We start from the raw sequence: 20,724 nt of genomic DNA, 5'->3' as shown, positions 1-20,724 counted from the left end.
GCTTAACTAATTAAACAAATATCATTTAATTAATCAAGTAAAGACCCGATTACTCTAACACCCCCCCTCAAGCTAGACTTAGGGAGAAGTTAAAACCTAGAACAGCTACTGAAAACAAGAAAGATGGGTCCCGGCAACAAGGCCTGATCAGGGACCCAAATACAATGAAATCTCAATGAAACGGAGAACCCAATGAGATAAAACTCTTCTCCAAAAAGAGATAAAAGAACATGCTGAAAGAAACAAGAAGGAACGAAGGCCTCATAAAGACCCCCCAAGGACAATTGTCTTCACCCCAAGCATAGAGTGCAACTGAAGATAGCGCAGCGATACAAAAGGTTTCGTGAAGATGTCTACAACTCGCTCGGAAATGGGAATGTACTCCAAAATGAGAGAACCATCTTGAATCAACTGGCGGATGAAATGCATGTGAAGCTCAATATGCTTCGTCTGCTAATGCTCTATCGGGTTGCGAGAAATGTGAATAGCACTCTGATTGTCACACCAAAGAATACTGGGACTATCAGGAGGAAAACCAAACTCAGTCATCAACTGTCGAGGCCGTAAGATCTCCTAACTTGCAAGCACAGCAACTCGATACTGAACCTCTGTAGATGATAATACATGAGTAGTCTGCTTCTTGCAAGACCATGTGATAGCACCAGAGCCAAGACAAAAAACAAACCCAGGAGTAGACTTTCGATCATTGACATCACCAGCCCAATCTGAGTCAGTGTAGCCAACAATGTGAGGTTCCCCTGATGTGTAGTGAATGTCATGAGAAATAGAGCCCTGAATGTACCGCAAAATACATTTGGCAGCTTGCCAATGACTCTCATGAAGATTATGCGAGAATCGAGAGACAAGGCCAATCCCAAAGGAAAGATCAAGACGAGTGTGTGTCAGGTACAACAAACTGCCTGTAAAGTGTAGAATCTATTGAAGGAGTGGACCCCTGACTGAAAAGGAGTGGGAGCAGGCTTGCAATCAAGCATGCCATAGCGCTGAAGCATGCCAAGAGCATACTTCTGCTGGTAAATGAAGATCCCATCAGAAGACTGAATCACTTGAAGACCGAGATTTGTCATCTCAAACTGGTCCATCAAAGCTCGTTGAACATGCTGAATCATAGAGGATGACCTACCTGTGATGAGGAGATCAACAACATATAGCACAAGAATCAAGATCTCACCCTCAAGAAGCTGAATGTACACTCTGTGATCGGAATGACAGCAGGTGAAACCAATGAAGAGCAAGAAAGAGTTGATCTTCTCATACCAAGCCCGAGGGGCCTGTTTAAGACCATACAATGAACGTCAAAGTCTGCAAACCAAAGCATTGTCCTGCACAAATCCCTGAGGCTGCTCCATATAAATTTTCTCATGTAGGTCTCCATGCAAGAAAGCACTCTTCACATCCATCTAAAAAACGGGCCATCCCCTAGAAACTGCAAGGGATAATACAAAGCGAATAGAGTTCATCTTGGCAACAGGAGAAAATATCTCGGAGTAATCAATACCCTCAACCTGCGAGAAACCCTTCGCAATAAGACGTGCTTTGTACTTATCAATCGAACCATCAGCAACATACTTAGTGCGAAACAACCAGCGGCACCCAACCATCTTTCTATCCTTAGGAAGAGGACAAAGATCCCAAGTATTATTCCTCATCAAAGAAGAATACTCCTCCATAGCACAATCCCACTCAAGGTGTCTTCTAGCCTCTAAAAACTTCTAAGGATCATCTCAAATGGCATGACTCAAAAGACTAGAACCCACAGTATGAGAACGGGTGCGTCGAGTATCGGAAGGATCACCGGCCATAGATCCTGTCGCCTCAACAGTAAAGCGAGCCCACTTGGGCATCTGAGGTAGAGCAGGTGGAGGTGGGAATGGTGGATCATCAGCAACATCATCAATCCTAAAGAGATGCAGTGGGAGGAGCAGGTAGAGGAGTAGACACCGGAGACAGGGTATCCACTGTGGGAAGGCACTCATCAAACTCAACATCCCGTCAAAAGAGGACCTCTCTAGAATCAGGATCAAACAACCTGTACGCCTTAACATCCTCACAATAGCCAACAAAAATGAGGGATCGGCTCTCCCGCTCCATTGCTTTCCCCTGAGCATCAAGAATAAATGCTCATGCCTCACTACCAAATACTCAGAAAAAAGAAACATCGGGCTTGTCATGAAACCAAGCCTCTTCAGGAGTCATATGTCGAATCGCCTTGTGAGGCATCCGATTCTGAATGTAGTTGGCACAACTGACTGCCTCAGCCCAAAAAGACAAATCCATGGACCTGGACTGAATCATACAATTTGCCATCTCCCGTAAAGTTTTGTTCTTTCTCTCAGCGACACCATTCTGTTGAGGGGTGTAGACAACAGTAAGTTGATGTTGTAAACCATGCTCAGTGCAAAAATCTTTGAATGCCTGATTCACATACTCCCCCCCATTTTTAGTATGTATCTGCCGAATAGAACAACGAGACAGCTTCTCTACAAATGTCTTAAAGATTCGAAATGAATCAAAGATATTGGACTTGTACTTAAGAAAGTACACCGATGTGCGTCTAGAGAAGTTATCAATAAAAGTGAGTACATAATTTGCCCCAACAAAAAGGAGCAGGGAATGACACGAGGTCACTGTGAATCAACTCCAAAGGTGCCAAAGTACGAGGGGCTCTTCCCTTCGGAAAGGGATCCTTGTGATGCTTGTCAAGCACATGACCATGACAAACACCATCAGTGCAGGAAATTTGTGGGAGCCCAAGAACAAGTGCCTGGGTACTCATCTGCTGAAGATATATATAATTGACATGGCCCAAGCGCTCATGTCAAATCTTACTCACTGAATCTGCATGTACTATAAGAGATGAACCTGCACCCGCAGAGGGCTCAAATCCATCAAATCTGTAAAGATGAGATGCAGTATCAACACTCCTTGTAGCCACAACCAAATCAGAGTCATGGAGGTCCCGCATAATCACATCATGTGATGAGAACTCAAGTGTCTTACCAGAGCCAGAATGGCAAATATGATAAATGGACGGGAGGTTCGTCGAGATGTCAGGAACAACCAGAACATCCTGCAGAGTACCCTCATCCAAAGAGACAGAACCTAAACCCAAGACTGAAAGTTGAACTGAGCCACCCACTGCAATTTGTCAAGTACCACAAAACGCAAGAGAAGTAACCAATTGTTGAGTGTGAGTCATATGGTGAGAAGCGTCAGAATCTAAAATCCAAGTGGACCCATAGGTCGAAGCTCCAGCAGTGAGAGCATGACCTTTCCCTGTGGAAGGAGAAGACGCCTGAGGTGAGGAGATGTGATGTTGTTGCATGGCTTCCTCTAAAGCCTCTAAGTGTTTCCAACACCTGAAAACTAGATGTCCTTCCTTGCCATGAAAACTGCAAGTATCTCCTGATTTCTTCTTAGTCTTGGAAGAAGACTCACCAGACTGTGAAGATGTCCCATATTTCGAAGGAAATGGTGGTTTAAAATCAGACTCAGGAGGTGGCTTGGAGGAATGCTCAGTGCCTGCAGAATTCTTCTTTGGCTTCGGTTTTTGCTTTTGCTTCTCCTTAGAGGACTGAGCAACCAATGCTTTGTTCTTGGACCTTAAGAGCATGTCTAGTTGAGAAAGGTGAGACTGCTCACAAGACAAACGCTCACAAAACACATCAAAGGTAGGCATGGTGAAATGAGCACCCAAGCCATCCATGGTGGAGTAGAAAACAGAGGCAAAAAACTCAAAGGGACCCCGAAGCTTCGAAAGGATCAAATGAATGCACTCTGGGTCTGTCTTGATCTTTCCACACCCCTGGAGAACAGATCTTGTAGTCTTGAATTTGTTCAAAAAATCCTCAATTGTGGGAAAGAAATCAGGTGACAAGGAAACCAACTCTGTCTCAATCTGTAATGCCTAGATCTCATTAACTCTCTCGAAGAGAGTCTCAAACTTCAACCACATATCTCGAGGAGTGAGCAAAGCATCAATATGAAACAGAAGACTGTCGAAAACATGTAATGAGAGCAAACCTATGGCCTCATCCATCTTGTTTCTATGCTGAAGAACCTCATAAGGACGCTGCAACAGAGGTTGAACCTCATCCAAACAAGACCACAACCCTCGGGCCCTGAGAAGCCTCGTGATGCAAGGCTTCCAGGTGTGATAGTTGTGTGATGTCAATAACTCAACTAAAGAATCTGCCATGAAACTCTGCACCTGTACATGCTTGTGTTTTTTTATTATGTGATCTTTCAAAATAGACAGAAGATGCAGAAGGGCTTGTTTGTTTTGAGAGTTTTGGTGTTCTAGATTTTTGATATAAATGACAGAAAGCGAGAAAAAAACACCACCCCACAAAAGATAAACCCAAACCCTAGTACATACTGATCAAAAGGAAGTAGTGCATAAGCAAAAAGACTTCAAACTGAAATATCATGTACCTGATGAAATATCTAAGAAACAAGATCACATATCTGAATAGAGCATGCTGAGAGCTTTCCAACGCCTATTCGTTTTCGAAAAATGGAGTCTGTTTGCCCATTCTACGACCCCGTAAGTGCAGAAAAGAGACCCTACTTTGAATGGAAAAAAAATATAATCAAACAGCAAAGTTGAAAAAAAATTCCAACACCACGAGGTCCGGCTCGGAACCAACTTTCCAACGCCTATTCGTTTTCAAAAAAAAGACTCTATATGCTCAAGATATGGCAAAAAAACCAACCCCCCCTAAAAGAGGCAAGAGGGAGGTTGTCTGGTGGCAGGGTCGAGTGTAGGTGGCCCGTGAGTGACGCTCCAGTGGTGGAGTGGCGGGGCTGGGCGGCGGCAGGGCCGTGATGGCGAGCGGGTGGCACAGCAGCGGCACCAGGGGTGGAGGTCGGCGGGCGGGCGCTGGCGGCGACCAGAGGCCGATGGGCAGGGGTCGACGAGAGCCGGAGGCCGGCAAGCGGGGACCAACAACGGCGGGGCCCGATGTGTCAGGGTCAGCGGCGGCGGCGCCTGCTGCAGGCCAGGGGCCCATGGTACCCTGCGTACCGTGGGGTAAACTCCTAAAAAATTAATTTTTTTTTTGTTTTGAAAAACTTTTTGCCAAAAAACTTTGAAGATTGATTTTTTGATTTTTTTGTTTTTGATATTTTTGTTTTTGATTTTTTTCGAAAAATCAAATTTCGGCCTGCACGCCGTAAAAAAGCAAAAAAGAAAAATCTCAAACTGCATGTCAGGGTCGTACGGCCTAGTACAGAACAAAAAATACCCCTAGAGGCTCAGATATCAAAAATGATCTAGTTTTATATGACCAAAGGGGTTTTTAGGCCTTCTGAGCACAATGGTGAGGTTTGTTTAGGCCCAAAGTGCTCAGAAAAATTTAAAGAAATAAATAAATAAATAAATTTTAAAAAAAGGGCCTATCCTTAGGTGCACAAAAAACTTTTGAAAAAACTCAGATCTACTTCCAATGCAAAATACTCAAAACAAGAACAGGTAGCTGCAAATATGAAGCTTTAATACCATGTGAGAGTTGAGAAATACAACACCACAAGAGCCCAACAATGTAGATAAATGTGAACTTTTGTCTGCACAAATGCGGATTGATGTCTGCACAAATGCGGACTGATGTCTGCACAAATACGAATTTTATAAACAGAATTTTTTAAGAGGCATAAGTTTGATCCATTATTATGTTGCCCATGATCTCAATGTCATCAAATATGTCAAATCTCTGCAAGTACTTCTGCACAATATGATAGTATCGAGATAGGGTAGCCAATTCTTCGAGATCTTGGAGTCTCTTATCTCCTCTTATCGGCCTTTGATGAGTTTTCTTATGTCTTTTGTCTTCTTTTCTCTTCCTGACACCTGAAAATTTCAAGGATACTCTTCGTGCAATGGGGTTAGAGACATTTTATGCTTAAAAATGAAGCTTTCCATAATTGAAAGAAATTTATGGGTTATCAGCGCAAATGAACGAAACGAAAAAGCGACAATCAAAATTGAAATTTTGAACTTTCCCTACAAATGTGAATTAGTTAAAACAAATGCAAATCAATCTAACTACAAATGCGAATTTGTGTCAACAATTGTGCATTAGATAGAACAAATGTGAATTTATCTGCATACAAATGCGTAGCATATTTTTCTAGTTTCGTACATCTGCAAATCACGAGAAAATGACATCAGAATGTTAGTTCACGTCGGGTTCACCATTGTTTCTTAGGGGTAAATTAATCATCAAGATAATCAGATGTAAAAAAGTGAATCACAACTCTAAATCCAATTACAATTAACTCCTAAATGATAATGAAATAATGCTAAATCAATCGAATAATGAATGAAATTTAATTAAACTCCCTCAATTGATGTAACAAGGCTTCCATTGCTCTTCTCCGAACTGTAGATGTAGGATGGCTCTCAGGTGTTGCACTGAAATCCCTACATAAGATAGACCAATTGCTTTGAAGATTATAATTCTGTGATTGTAGATTGAATTGAGAAAATGATCTTGCTTTTATAGATTTTCAGGTGAGATGAGGTGAGAAATTGAACTAAAGTGTTGATTGATAGTTCACTAATTTTGATTGATCGGCTAAGTGAATTAATTGATCTGTTAACAGGATAGATTGATTTGTTAACTCATTTGATTGAGTAGTCAGCTAGACTGATTAGCTAGATGACTCAATTGATTAGCTAGTTGACTAAGTTGATTGAATAGAAGACTGAATTGATTGATTGAAAGACTGATTAGATTGATTACTCGAAAAAAAGTGATTTGGAGTGAAAGGGGAGATTGAAGAGTTAGCTGATTTGATCAACCAGTCATGATTTTCAATATGTGTTGTAGTAGATTGAATTGAAATTCATTTTCATTTCAATTTGAATTTGAATTTTGATTTTCAAATGTTGAAATGCACATGAAATTTATTGAAATTCAGATTTGGTGAAATGTTAATTTGAGAAAATGTAATTAGTTGAAATTTGAATTTGGGGAATTGGAGAAATTAATTCATTAATTAAATAATTTAAATGAAATTATTTAATCTTTAGATATAGAATTAATTAAATAATAAAGATTATTTAATTAGGGGAATTAATCGTAATTAATTAAATAATTAATATTTGAGACAGAATAATTGATGAGTTGATTAAAGGATAGACATAGAATAATTAGTGTTGAAGGTGATGATTAAATTAGTTCAGAAGAATAATTAGCTTAATTAAACAATTAAAGCATTACTTAATTAATTAGGACAAATAATTAATACATGATAAATGAGACATTTTCAGGTGTCTACACCCCTAGTTTGATACAAAACCTAATTTCAATTAGCAAGTTGAGTGATGCTGAGTGGTGGATGTGAGATGACAAGAGGCTCTATGGTGCTTGCTAAGGGTGTTCAGATTAGCATCTTGTATAAGTTAGATGCATGCACGGTTGAGTGCAATAGTGTTTTTGTGAAGATTAAGAAAAGGGCTTGGATTCTTCATCCTCGCCATTAGATCAAGTAGAAAAGATGTTTCTACATTTGTTGGTCATGCTTTCTAGGTACCCAAAGGTGCAAATGCTTTGGAGATGAAGTTCCCAATTGAGAAGAAAATGTTATGGCATCAAAGACTTGGTCACATTGGTGAGAAGGTTCTTAAGAGGTTTAAAATATAAGTGCCTTGTTCAAGGCCTTGATGACTACAATCTTCAATTCGACTTTTCTGAACATTGTGTTTCTTTTTATTTCAGTTCTCATAAATCTTCTCTAGTTTTAGATTATATTCATTTAGATGTGTTTGGTCCTATTAATGCTCCTTCGATATCTAGATCTATGTATTTTGTCTCTTTCATAGATGACTGGTACGACATTTGTATATTTCCTCATAAGTGAATTTGAAGTTTTTAGTTGATTTAAAGAATTCAAATCCTTGGTTGAAAGCCAAACTGATAGAAAAATTAAGTGTTTGAGAACTGACAATGGCGGTGAGTTTTGTTCAACAAAATTTGACACATTATATAAAGACCATGGGATTGAGAGATACAAGACAACCCCATACACCCCACAGCAAAATGGAGTTGTGGAGAGAATGAACAAAACGATGATGGAGAGGGCTAGAAGTATGTTGAGTGGTGTTGGGTTTGAAACAAAAAATTTGGGCTAATGTTGTAGGCACTACAAGATCTACTACGGCATTAGTTGAATAGACACCCATGAAAGCCTGATCTAGTAAGAAGCCCTCGTTGAGACATCTCAGTGTCTCTAGTTGTGAGTCATATGCACATGGGTCAAGTGAGAAAAGATCAAAATTGAATAACAATGCATTTAAGTGTATCTTCATCGTCTATGGTGTCAATGTGAATGGTTACAAGCTTTGAATTCAGTTGTAGAGAAGGAGCTCTACGGTAGACAACCAGTGAAGGAAGAGAAACAAAAAAAATGAGGTAGTTCAAGTACCACCTACTTTAATGAAAGATGAATTGTGCACACCTTTTAGACCTACTGATGAGGAGAGCTCAAGCAATTCTAAAAGTTCTAAAGAAGAACAAGAACACAAACCTCAATTGAGGAGGTCCACTCATGATAAACGACAACCTGAAAGATATGGTTATTCACCAAAGAGGTTTGGATATTCTTTGTTGGATTCAAGTATCATATTTGTTTTGCTTGCTAACATTGATGAGCCTAGGACTATTTGAGAGGCTATGGATATGCATGATGCAGATTCTTATATAAAAGTCATGAATGAAGAGATGGTTACATTAAAGAAGAATGCTACATGGGATCTCTTACCTTTGTCTGAAGGACGGAAACTTGTTGGATGTAAATGGGTGTTCAAGAAGAAACTAGGTCCATATGGTAGTGTTGAGAAGCATAAAGCACAGTTGGTCACAAAAGTGTATTCTCAAGTGAAGGGAATTGATTATGGTGGAATACTATCTCTTGTAGCTAAGTTGAAATCCATTCAATTCTTGTTATCACTTACAATAGCATATGACTTGGAAATCAAGCAAACGGATGTGAAGACAGTGTTCCTTCACGATGATTTGCAAGAAATTTAAATGTCTCAGCCAAAGCATTTCGTTGGAAAAGGTAAAGAGAACCTTGTTTATAAATTGAAGAAATATTTGTATGGTTTGAAACAATCTCCTCGACTGTAATATCAAAAATTTTACACCTGTGTTATCTGTGGGATTTCTGAGATCTAAATATGATCATTGTGTATTATAAATCTGAAAATAGTCACATTCTTATCATAGACATGCATGTGGATGATATGTTGTTTATTTGGAATGGTAAAAGAATGATTTCAGATTGAAGTCTCAACGATCGACACAGTTTGAAATGCAATATCTAGGTGCAACGAGATATATTCTTGGGATTGAGATCATTAGAGATAGAGCTAGCAGAAAGTTTTGGATGAGCCAAAGTAAGTATGTTAACTCTGTGCAGGAGAGATTCAGCATGACAACTTGCAGGTAGTTAGTTGTTCTAGTGTTATAGGGGACAAAGTTTTCTATGGAGGATTGTCCAAAATCTCCTACTGAGATAGAGGGCATGTCTAAAGTACCTTATGCAAGTGTTGTTGGCAAGTTGATGTACACTATGGTCTATGTTAGGCTAGACATTGCCCAAGAAATATGAGTCCTTAATTGGTTGATTGCTAATGCCAGTAGGGTGCATTGGAATGCAATTAGGAGTGTTCAAGTATTTGAGGGGTACATTTGAGTATTCCTTGTCTTTTTATGGCTATCCTACTAGACGCATTCGTGGATATGTAGATTCAAATTGGGCAACTGACATAGACAGTAGAAGATCCACTTGAGGATATGTTTTCACGATGTTTGGTGTTGCTATGAGTTGGCTGAGTAATAGACAAGTTATCGTTTCAATGTCCACTACAAAAGCAGAGTACATGGCAACTATTCTTGCTTGTAAGGAAACCATTTGGCATAAGATATTGTGTTTTGATATTGTTTTTTATTCAGGTCAGATCACTATTTGTTATAGTAGCTAGAGTGTTATTTATTTAGGAGAGAATCCTACTTTCCATGCTAGAACAAAGCACATTGTTGTACAGTTTCACTTTGTTCGTGATATGGTGAAAGATGGAAAGGTGAAGACGAAAAAAAATTATATTTGGGCGAATGTTGCAAACACACTGACAAAGTCAATGAGCACTAAGAAGTTTAGATAGTGTGTCAATTCTATGAGCCTTAGGACCTTGAGCAAATGATAGAGTTTTGAGTCTTGCCAACTCTCCAACAAGTGGGAGAATGTTAGGATTAAGGTGTCTCAACCTTAGATAACTAACATGTTGGTTATTTTATTTATTTTAATTTGCACTAACTTTGGAAGTCCTAAAATTTAGAGAACTAGTGTCCTAGGTTTCTATGTAGGGACTATGACAAATTTCCATTGTGATTATGACGGTTACTAGTTCGATGAAAAATTCATGGAGAGTTATTTTTTGGCAACTAGTATTTATGGTGGAGTTCACTTTTTACAAGTGGTGTCAGGTAAGGAAGTTGTCTATTCTTGGTCATGGTAATATCTATGTTGTAAAGTTTTCATTGTATTTGGCAAGATGGGCGTTATGGATGAGATAAGTGTTGTTGCTTTGGAAGTTGTTATGTGCAACATGTCATGGAATTAACAAGATGATTATGACAACCTCTTAAGCGTTGAAGATAGTTTAATGTGTGTGTGTGTGTGTGTGTGTGTGTGTGTTTGTGTTGATACCTTACTTAATTTCATGAGAGGTTGATTATTTTTTAAGATGTCGTTATGTTGTCAAAATTTCCCTAGAATTCTCTATTGTTGTAGCTACTCCTAAAGAACATTGACTCTGAGCATTTTATAGTAACTTTTGGTTGTTGATAATACAATTGAGTTTGGCTTTTGGAATGTGGAATTTTTTCGAATGGGTTTTCTTACGTAAATCTGGTGTTATGAGTTTATTTGTTTTAAATCCAAATTTGTATGCATTTATCTAATCTACAACAATTAAAAAGTTTGTAAGAAATGTTTGCATTCACTCTCATGCTAGATTTAGCATTTTGAAGCATTATTCCATGCTTTGCTTCCTTTCTAATCTCACACATGTGAGCAACCAACGAGATGAATGATCAATGGATCACGTGGAAGGAGATGGTGATCCATGCATGCTCAAACATGTCTAAGCACTAAACAAGGGAAGGGATACTCGACACATGATGGCAAGTACGGGTATTTGAAAGAATTTTTAATTGGAGAAAATGTTAATGGTGATTAAGGTGCATTAAATAACGAAACACACCAAATTTCACGTGGAAAACCCTTTCGGATAAAAAATTGTGGCAGATCAGTAGCTTTCATTTAACGAATGGGCACCAACCCAAATTAGATAAGTGAGCACCAACTCACAGAGAGCGCCAATTCTCCTTGAAACACCAACTCCGTTCAGCTGAAGCACCAACTTCAATTTGAGCACCAATAACACTTTTCAGAACATACTCAGCACTCCAAATACCATGCAAGAATTACTCGATACCCATTAATTAGAAATATACAGCCACAGCACATTATTCTTCAATAATAGAAGGAATTCGACCCCAAAGTCAAGATTCAACAACAATAAACGTATCAACCCACGTGAAGCTCTGAAAGTATCTAAATGCCCATGAATAGAGTTCTCAAAACCCGCGCACAACTTACATGCTTGATTCCACCACCTCATGCATATTCAACTCCATAACATACTTGACTCGGCATCTTTTGAAAATGTAAACAAGCCTCAAAAAAATAACTTTGTCTAATGGAAAGATAGTGATATAGAAATGCACAGATGCAGACAACAAGCTTCAGCTCTCACCATAAAAAGAACTATGTTCCGAAAACCTCACAGCTGAAAGAGATACTTAATGGCCAATATTTTTCTACAACCTCTAACGCTATACCCAACAATATTTCAATACTCAAAACAATACACACAACATGCATTGATACTCTAGAATATTGTTCGCTCAACAATTGCCAACACAGATTCAAAATCCACAGCAACCCAGTGTGCTATATATAACCACAGTCATAAGTAAATCGCCCTCGATATATATGAAATAATCCCGATAAGCCAATACTATTATCTCTCACTAATAATATTTGTCTTTTTCTACAAGTACTATCGAGCCAGAAATGTCGTTAAAAAACTTTGAACCGAAATGCAATAAAAAAACATTACAAACAAAACTAAAGCTACCGCACTTAAAAATGGTGAATAAATTAAGAAATTATGTTTCAACCAAAACCTCCAAGCTTTAATTTCTAACGTTGTCTAGAAAACGTTGAGAATATATGGGATGAAAACATATTAGCGCCATTTGCCAAAGACTATCACAGCCCATAAATAAGGTAATCGTGCCTCTTTTCATGTTAGCTTGTCTTGAAGAATCAACCTTCAAACAGTGACATGGCAGATAATCTGACTTGGCACAAAGAAGTAGACAAGCAAGCAAGTGAAGTGGACAAACAAGCAACCCAAGCAAACGACCAAGCAACTCAAGCACACAACCAAGTAGCTCGAGCAGACAACCAAGCAGCTCAAGCACGCAACCAAGTAGCTCAAATAGGTAACCAAGCAGCTCAAGAAAGTAAGCAACCAGCTAAAGCAAGTAGCCAAGTAGTTGATGAAAAACCGATGAATAATCAACAGCTTGATAAGCATTACATTCCTTTTGTGCCATACTTCCTTGTTACTTTGAGTAATCCTCCAAAATTTATATGACCTCGATCATCAACCTTTGACATCAATGACAAAATATTCAACAGATATAACCTTGAAATCATTATTCACCATCATATTTGTTCTATGAAAAGCACTACACAAAAGGGCATAATGAACTGCACCTTCATACCCAGAAAATAAATTATTTGACACATGGTTTTAACTATTTGAGGGCAGCTCCACCCAGTGTCATAACAAACCGTAACACATAGTTTTCATTTGTGACTTATTAGGCCTGCCAATCTTGGCATTGAAAGAAAGCACAATTGTACTCAAATCGAGCAAAATTACAAACCTATTCTAAGGAGTGAACTTCTGACGCAACTACCAAAAAGCACATATTGCATTGATGCTAAGCTAAGTGGCAATCAATGAAACTGAATTGGAGAGAGGTAGATAACGAAGGCCCACAACATACATAAAATCATCCAAGCTCGTGAGAATACCTATTCCAATCAAGGCAAAGGAAACCCTAGGAGTAACATGCAAGTTATCTGGATATCTAAACAAGCAGCCCATGAGAAGCACTATTCCCATAAAAGCAAGGAAAAGCCTGTGAATAGAATGCAGGTTCTCTAGGAAACCTTGTATTTTGTTATAGATGATCATATCCAAATTATTACACAATGGCAATTGGCTACCCTACAGTTTCTAGGAAGGTAGCAAGCCATATACAATTTTTGTGCTTGTAATGAAATTTTAAAAGCATTAGTTCTATGGTCTCTATTAGGACTCAATTTCATAGTGTCAAATTTTATTGAAGTCCCTTCCCCTTTGTTGCCCTTCCTCTATTTTGTTCATCATTAATTACCAATTGGAGAAATTCCCAATGGTTCCCCTCATGTTGGAAGTTGTAAGAATGCAAGAAAATGTATAAGCATTGATTGCTTGTGTTCAAGTTTCCATCTGTTTTGAGTTGTCAGAGTTTCCTTTCATCGTGTAGCATTTCCCTATCACTATTGACCCACAAAACCCCAACCTTTTGCCTTAAATTCCTTCTTGTGGCAAATTTTGTATGTTTCCTTCCCCGAGTACCATTTCCTTCATCCCTCAATCTTTGAAACCCTAACTTATTCCGCTTCCCCTTGGCATCAAAGTTTCAGGCTTACCCTTACCCCAATACACAATACGCCTTTCAAACGATCTTTGATTCCTCTAATGCCCCAATCCACAATTCCTTTTCTACCCCATACCCTGTTATTTTCTCTTGTCCTTGTCAATGTATTGGCCTTTTGGTTCACTGGGTGCCTACATGAGGTACCCACAAGCCTTGATCCCTAATACCTTTTTCAATATTTTATCCCTTTGAGATTGTGTGTTCAAGGACGCTCCTATTTGATACCTGGCATGCGATACACCTGATCCTTGACCCCAAATAAGTGGTAAAGAGTTATGAGTCATCGCCAACCCCCAACCCCCAAAACTTCGAAACTCTTGCCAAATGACCAATTTTGACTCAAAAAACCCTCGAGATTCATTCTCACCTACCCCAATAATTTCTAGATTGTCATCAAGGTCGCAATTCATCCTTTGCAATGTTCCAAAGTTGTTTTCCTCCCAAAAAACACAATTCAATCTCTTGGGCATCCTTCCAAATGCATTTTTCAAACAACGGATGATGTTCCCTCGCGCAGGTTGGCATCAATGCAATAGATATTTTTGAATGTCTAAATCTGTAACTGATTTTTATGAGCGGCCAAAGAATAGTTTTCTCATTGCTATAAATATTGGTTCATTTTATTTTCAAACAGTTGGTCACTAAGCCAATTTTCTAATCTGTTGTGCTCTAAACATATTCTATAGTATCAAATGTAGCAAATCTAAACTGCAAAAGTAGGGGTTCATTCTATAAAATATATAGGGAAGGCTTGTAAAGCACATGTGCATGTAATGTTATGTCTTCATGGTTGTTTGTAGCGATTTAAGGGTATATTATATAATCATAGTAATGTGTTTCCGCTTGCCACATTCGCTGGTAGGAATGTAACAAGGGTTTGACATATGTTTGGCAGCATCTAATATATCACAAAGATTTTGTAATGATCGTTCCTTTGTTCCATGTGAGTCATTGTAGTTCTAGTTATGGATTATAAGTATGTCTACTGCATGAAATGTAATCTTTGACTATAGGTAAAAGCAATCTAAATCTGTTGACATTTATTGAATGTATCTCCTCCCTCTCTCCTCCCTCTTTGTTGTTCATGACTCTGATGTCCAATGGAGTAGGCACCAGTCCATATTGATCAAGGACCAAACAACTTCTCACTAAAACAACCTCCATCTTGGTTAACCATAGAAGTAGGTTAGGATTTATACATCATGTTCATCTAATCATGTCATACATATCTACACAATGTCACTATGTATGTAATGTAAAATGAAAGCATCCATGTAGATTATAATAATGTTGATATTTATGGGTGCATGTGTATTGTGTTGTAATAAGCTATATTAGAGGTCTCATGCAGCTAATTAACCCTAACCTAGAGACAAAATATAAGGGTAAACTGTACATTTGGCTATAGCTGTTGATTGGGACATTCATGTTACATTTTTATTGGCTTAAAATATTAAAAAGAATACCTTTGGGAATACCCTTCCAAATTTAAGCTTAGCTAGAAGTATAGGAGAGATTATCCACTCTCGTCAATTGGTCTTTAACCCTCCCCAATCAATTGATGAACCCCTATTTTAACTCCTTGATGACACCCATGGCCTTGAAGGTGAAACAAGAAGTAATGTCTCCAAATTGGGATAGACCTGTTTTGCCCAAAATTAACAATTCCAACAATATAATTGATTTTACCAATAGCATTCTAGGGTTAATTCATTTAAATGTTTTCTATGTCGAGGGTTTTGGGAACTGTCTTTTTGTTTCATAATCTTGTCCGTTTGTGTGACTTAAAACTGAATGGACAAGGGTGTGACAGTCTTGTGTTAGATTAGTCGTGTATTAGAAATATTGGCATTGATATCAAAGATACAAAAATACAGTTTGCTATCATTAATGTCAAGGGTAGACGTTTGAAAATCATCATTGATGTCAAAGATATATGGAATGCAAAAAGTGAATGGTCATTCAGTGGCACAATTAAGACAAATTGGATCAATTGTTTGAAAGATCATCTTAAGAGTATAAGAACGCTCATTTATGTAAGACATTTCTAAGGTGATGGATTTTAAAGTTTAATTTGAAGATTTAAACTTTGATAGGACAGATTTGTTTAAGTGACCGATAATGGTGTGATATGGCCAACTAACAGACATGGAGTAAGGCCGACAAATAGACAATCATTTAATGGTTATTAATGGTTTGATACTGTAGATGCAATGTCTGAGAAGTGAGAAGTCATGTGTTGAAAAGCAATAAAGAGCAACTTTATAAGGCATCATTGTAAGGCAACAATTTAAGACACAGAATAAGCTGCAAGTTTATTAAGAAGACTCATATCGAGGAGCAGCAAATATATATTAATAGGAGCAGATTACATTATGTTGAGTGTCAACAATCAAAGCAGTGATCATGTTAAATGAAAATTAGTGACTAAATTTGTTTGAGATCAGCGATCATCAAGAAGATTACTGATTAAAAAATTGTCTTATTTATAAGACATCACAATTTTCTCATATCTAACCAACCTCCTTGAGTTTGATGAAAAAATAAGTAAAATGTTGCCCACCTTCCATATTTTGAAGCCCTTGTTTATAATACACATTCCTGGCTGACCAAATCATGAATAATAAAATACAGTTATATATGATAAATGGCCAATCCACTTATAAGCTCATAAGGCCGACCCCTCATTATTACAAATAGAGGGCAGCAGACATAATTAGAGGAGATAAACTGAGGCCGACTTTGAGGTAATTAAATCAAACAAAGCATGGGCCGACCCTTCCTTCGGCAGCACCTCTTTTGAGAGGGTTAAAGAATAAATTACTTATGTTTAATTTAGGCCTAACCTTCTTGAAGTGTCACCTCTTTTGTAAAGAGGCATACTCAGTAATATAAAAGGACAATGCAAGAAGAATAAAGAGAACAGGGGAAGAAAAAGGGAATATCCTAGGAGGATAAAAGCAGAGGTCATAAAGTTCTGCAAGCAGAACAATACTAACTTATAAGCAGACTTGGGGCATCAGCATGAATAAGGACCTATGTTACCCCAAGTTTCCGGGATGGGGATGGCAGGGGACAGGGGTACGTGTTTCCGGGACGCTGATTTTTTTTGCCAATTTTGGGGACGGCAAAAGGGACGGCTATATAAAAATAGGGAAAATTAAAATATATAGGGAAATTTAAAATATTCATATGAAAACATGGATAAAACATGCACATATACATTATAGAACCTTAACATATAAGAACTAGCAGAGTTCTTATGGCAAATTTGTATCAAATTGAAAGTCAAAATCAAACTGTCTATAAGCAGAAATTATGGGGACATCCCCTAGGAGTCCCCTGTCCCCGGGACAGGGACGCCTGAAAAAAATACAGGGGACGCATCCCCGAGTAACGTAGATAAGGACAGGGCATCGTGAAGGAAACATCATACAGAATTAAGGCAGATCTTGAGCAAGATTTATTATAGCAAATCATGTTGCAAGAAGTGTAGGCAGATCTAAAGGAAGAGAAATGGATCAAGTAGGAATCTGAATAAATGAGCAATAACCAGCGTACAGTCCCTGTGCATTATATGAGTGTTTGGATCTGATGCATAATGCATGGACCATGATCTTACTGATTAGCTATTTTGTCATCCATATAGAAATGGATGTAATTAACATATTATTGTTCATATACATAATTACATATTTCTATCATTACTATGTGTGTGTGTAAAAAAAATTAATTATAATAAAGCAGAGTTGCCGGAAACTCCTTTGCCCCTCCCCGGGAACACGTTCCCCGTATCCGTTACCGTTTCTGAAACAGATACGTATCCGATACAACCCAGATACACGTCGAATATTGTACCCACGCATGCCCAAAAATACTTGATTTCCAACCATGCTAAATACTAATGTGATTTGATTTTTAAACAAAATTGACGTAAATCTTCCTAAATTTAATTTTTAAAAACTTCAATTAATGCATTTTAAAAAAAAAATGGTATTAACAAAACCTACACCAAATGAGAAAGACAAATGAAATGTTTTTCTATTTCAGTGACCCATTTTTTAGGTTATCTTCCAATGCAACTCTTCTATTTTTGCATATTGTAAAATGTTAAATCTACTTATCATTATTTATGTAGCAATTATGTGTCTATATTGCTTTTGAAGTAATGAAAATCTCCTCGAATAACTTAGAAAATTGTGTTAAATATGTGTATGTGTTTTTTTATGAATGACGTGTCCAGCCGTATCCATACTGGGGGTCTTAAAAAATAGCCGTATCCGTATCCGATACCGTATCGGTATCGGATACCGTATCCGTGTCCATGCAACTTTTTAATTAAGGTTCTTTTAAAGCTTTCATCCAATCTGACTTCCCATTATGGAGGCGAGAATGTGCATATGAGGAATGCAAGTAGCTAGGAAGCCATTCAGGTAGAGACACCCTAAGTGGGGCTGGGGCTGGGAGGCCAAATGACAGGTGTCATTCTATGCTCCTGGGCTTGATTGAATGGCTCAAGGGACCTTGTATGATCTCCCATGGTGATTCATAATGTGGATGAGTTGTTAGGAAAGGCCTTACGGGAATCCACATGCACATTATATAAACTACAATGATGATTAAGATAATGTTCCTAACCCCGGTAGGAAATATCGATCTTATATCTAACATGATTGAGGGGTCTCAATCAGGATCTAATTGGTAAAGTTATACCTCTAGACTCTAACCATCTTACATTTCTTATTTGAATGGAATTTGTGATTTTAGGGCCAAAACTAGAGCATTGGAAAAGGGGACATTACAATCCTATCAGAAGGTGAATTAAGATTAGCAACAAAATATCATTCAGCAGCATGTTAGGCGGCAATTAGGCTAATACTTATAGTTTTTCTAGGTTGTGTTTTTGTGCAATAAGACAGCCATTAGTTCCCGTAGGGGTTAGTTGGCAGTTGTGACGGTTGGCATCTCCGCCAACCACTGGGTGTCTTATATAGTGCAATGTAAGGGAACCATGGCAATGTTATTGTTGATGTACTAGCTTTTGGAATGCAATAAAAGGAAACATCTTTCTGCCATATTGTTGTGACTGTTACTTTAATTAATGTTCTGAATAAAGTTGTAGTTGTTGGTTATATGTTCCATGTGCATTTACTGTTTATTCCGTGAACTTGAACAACTCATCGTAGGGAGTAAACATTTTGGCGCCGTTGCCATTTCGAATTCCAGAGATCAATATGGCGGCAGGCGGTAGGCACTAATGGGCCGACCATTCGATCAGTAGTTGATCATTATTGATAGTGATACACATGAAGAAGTGTCTGAGGCGGAAGCTCGGGAGAATCAATTGACAGAGGACTTGGTAGACCTGTGGAAGGTTTCTGTCATGCAATACGTGCAGAGGGAGGCTCGGGAGAGAGCCATTCCTAAAGGCATGGTACGTGGTGATCTCACGGTCAACACACCTGTCTTTGATCTGCTCGGGAGCCTTCTAAGGTTGTTGGCACGAAACTTAATTGAACTCCAAGGCCGCCAGGAAGAAACCAACCGTGAACGTCGTCGGCAGCAAATCCTACGGCGGTACGAAGAACGGATCAGTAGGGAAGAGGAAGAGAGGGATACAAGAAGACGTCGTACCCCCCCCCCCCCGCAATTAATGCCCCTACGACCCAACAAAGATCGATGGCGTACTGGTACCAACGGAGAGGTAGGTGAGGGGTCAGTACGGAGATCCCTACATATCAGAGAACAAAATGAACAGAGACGTCGGCTGCGAGAGATTGTTGAAGGCCCGGAGAATCCGAAAAGGTGAAACAAGAGTCGAAGTGTCAGTTGGAGCCGTAGTCGAGAGAGACAAAAACCATGTACGTGGAACAAGTTGGTAGAGGTTGCTAGGAACCTGCCACTGCCGGACATAGCGAAGGATCTCACCGACCAAGCATCTCACTCGACAAAAGGTGAAACAAGAGTCGGAGTGTCAATCGGAGCCGTAGTCGAGAGAGACAAAAACCGTGTACGTGGAACAAGTTGGTAGGGGTTGCTAGGAACCTGCCACTGTCGGACGTAGCGGAGGATCTCACCGACCAAGCATCTCACTCAACGTCGAGTGAAAAATTCGGAACTCGGTCCATCGGAGCAATCCGACCATGACGAAAAGGTTGTATGGGACCTGCAGGGTGAGGTCACCAAACTTTTTGAGAATAACCTGTACCAAATTGGAAATTTGTCTCTTGTGGAACAATCAAAAATAGGAGGGCCAGTTCGATCCGATCAAACGAGTACGGTACCTCTCACACATCATATAATACCTTCCAGGCGGCACATAAAACCCTCCAGGCGAAGGCAATGGCATACAACCAGAGTACCCCAGAAAAACAAAAGCTTCCAAGGTTCATGGGAGATAGGTCAAAGGACCCCATACAACACTACAAGACATGCATAACCATCTGGGAGGCAAACGGCCAAGACGACCAGGATTACTGGTTGAAGGCGTTCCCGGCCACCCTCCAGGGGATTACAATTGACTGGTATACGGACCTTGATGCCCAGCATAAAACATCATGGAATAATTTGAAGAGGGCCTTCTAGGAGGACAAACTCCTACATGATTGAAATTGTGGCTGAGATTTACAATACCAAACAAGGAAAAAGTGAAAGTGTATGAGCTTATAACCGAAGGTTGAAGGAACTATTGAACAAAATAGAGAACCAATCGAAAGAATGGCCTGAAGAAAAGATGGTTTGTCGAGGGGCTGGTACCGTCCCTCAAGCGGAAGATAAAGGTGGTCCCTCCGCCATCATATGATGAAGCTTATAACCGAGCGACGGATATTGAAAGCGAGACTAAAACATCAAA

The 20,724-nt window shown here is 38.9% G+C and overlaps 1 protein-coding gene across 1 annotated transcript in view; it reads right to left on the bottom strand.

Moving 5' to 3' along the window:
• Window positions 1–5,645: 5,645 nt before the first annotated feature.
• The window catches only part of LOC131049115 (uncharacterized), an 82,128-nt gene continuing 67,049 nt past the window's right edge, over window positions 5,646–20,724 (bottom strand). The window contains exon 2 of the transcript XR_009106663.2: window positions 5,646–5,869. The gene's annotated coding sequence lies outside the window, so the exon portion shown is untranslated. The remainder of the gene's footprint in view (window positions 5,870–20,724) is intronic.

The sequence above is a fragment of the Cryptomeria japonica genome, chromosome 3 (assembly GCF_030272615.1).
Source record: "Cryptomeria japonica chromosome 3, Sugi_1.0, whole genome shotgun sequence".
NCBI classification, from domain to species: domain Eukaryota; kingdom Viridiplantae; phylum Streptophyta; class Pinopsida; order Cupressales; family Cupressaceae; genus Cryptomeria; species Cryptomeria japonica.
This window is presented reverse-complemented; position numbering and strand designations above follow the sequence as displayed.